The sequence below is a fragment of the Schistocerca americana genome, chromosome 8 (genome assembly GCF_021461395.2).
Source record: "Schistocerca americana isolate TAMUIC-IGC-003095 chromosome 8, iqSchAmer2.1, whole genome shotgun sequence".
Taxonomy (NCBI): domain Eukaryota; kingdom Metazoa; phylum Arthropoda; class Insecta; order Orthoptera; family Acrididae; genus Schistocerca; species Schistocerca americana.
This window is the reverse complement of record NC_060126.1, coordinates 365,397,896-365,399,810: the sequence shown is the minus strand read 5'-3', so window position 1 is coordinate 365,399,810 and position 1,915 is coordinate 365,397,896. Positions and strand designations below refer to the sequence as shown.

General features: G+C 49.3%; 1 pseudogene; it reads left to right on the top strand.

The window, feature by feature from the left end:
* The first annotated feature begins 671 nt into the window (after positions 1-671).
* LOC124546393 lies at positions 672-789 on the top strand (annotated as a pseudogene).
* Positions 790-1,915: the final 1,126 nt, after the last annotated feature.

Genomic DNA, 1,915 nt, shown 5'->3' with positions numbered 1-1,915 from the left:
GACACAGTGTCGGGCACCAGCAGTGCAGTGATACTTCAGACTGAGGAGAAACGTTTTATAGCCCTAGCAGATACGATTTTCTCAGAAAAGATCCTGTAAAAGCAAGTCCGCAAATACATGCAGATACGGAAGACGTTTCTCTTCCGACAGGGAACTATCTCCAGATCGCCGGCCCGACGTGCGACAAGGCCTGAAAGTTGTAAAAGACCGTGTGGCTAGTACTGGGAACAATACACCATTATATAGGCACGCGGGTTATCAGACAGGTTTCCGCGACCTTGTTGCGATTATGACAGACGTCTCGCCCAACGACTCACCGTGCTCTTGTTCACTGCCAGGTATCCGCAGATATTCTCCAAGCGCTTATGAATATACGCGGTGCTCTGGTTTTCCGCCAAAGGAAACTCAATGACAGTTCTCTGCTTGGAACGCACCTCTGTTACCGACGCAATTTTGAAGGGTACATACAGCACCGTCACCTATCTGAAATCCATGTAACTGTAGGGGCTGAAGCGAGAATATTTCATGATGTCCACTACAAATTCCGCTTTTCTTCAACGGAAATAGGCCGAGAAAAAAATGTGCTGCATTACTTATTGAACGTTCCTCATATGTTCTGTTCTTTTATCTCGCTCGTCCTTACGTTTTACAGAGCAGCGTATTTTACGCAGGGCAACGACCTTGCCACAGTGGATACACTAGTTCCCGTCAGATCACCGAAGTTAAGCTCTGTCGGGCGTGGCCGGCACTTGGATGGGTGACCATCCGGCCGGCCATGAGCTGTTGCCATTTTTCGGGGTGCACTAAGCCTCTTGATGCCGACTGAGGACCTGCTCAACCGAATAGTAGCGGCTCCGGTCAAAGGAAACCATCATAACGACCGGGAGAACGGTGTGCTGACCACACGCCCCTCCTATCCGCTTCCTCAGTTGAGGATGATACGGCGGTCGGATGGTCCCGATGGACCACTTGTGGCCTGAAGACGGAGTGCTTTATTTTACGCGCGTCCATTTTCGTACTCAAATTTTGTATTTTGAGTTCCAGATACAACCAGCAACTGTCGCTGTATAGCCCTACGGACACAAATTAAGTTGATGAGCACGATATGTGTGACGTACCAGCTCGTTAACCGCCTACGTGGACGAAGTCGCTTTTGCACGACTAAGCGGTGGCGCTCGACCCGGAGGTAAACCAGTTCGAATCCTGGTGGTTGAAGAAATCTTCATTGTCATGATTTGACCGACAGAGGGAGGAGAGGTGAGGGTGTAATGTCCCTGATCACCAGTCTTTGCGCCAATATCTGGTTGAAATTCCAAACCTCTCTGGAGTGTCTCATGAAGTGAGGGCATGCGACATTCTTAATGGTGATCCATCCGTCGGATGGGGACGTTAAGCTCGGAGAGCCCCGTGGTACTTTTCGAGAAGAGTAGACCATGGGCCATCATCTGGTTTCACCCTCTCCCTTCTCTTATTATCTCCAACACGAACATGACACTACGTTACACACACGCACCCATTATAGTCACCTGCACTTAACAGATACTCTTACGCACACAGTTCTCATACTTCGCAAAAGGAAAGATGCCTGCAGGTGCAAAGGATAGGAAAAAACTTTTCCATGAGGCTGCTGACTCTACTCTTCGGGATGTCCCAGCCGTTCATGCCAAATCGCTGCAGTCATGGACTGTGCGGCTGATCCCGGCGGAGGTTCGAGTCCTCTCTCGGGCATGGGTGTGTGTGTTAGTCCCTAGGATAATTTAGGTTAAGTAGTGTGTAAGCTCAGGGACTGATGACCTTGGCAGTTAAATCACGTAAGATTTCACACACCTTTCATGCCAAACGACATTACTTTACTTACTTAACTGTTCGTACCTGGGCGTCTACCAGGCACGTTGAAAGTCACATTTGACGTGCG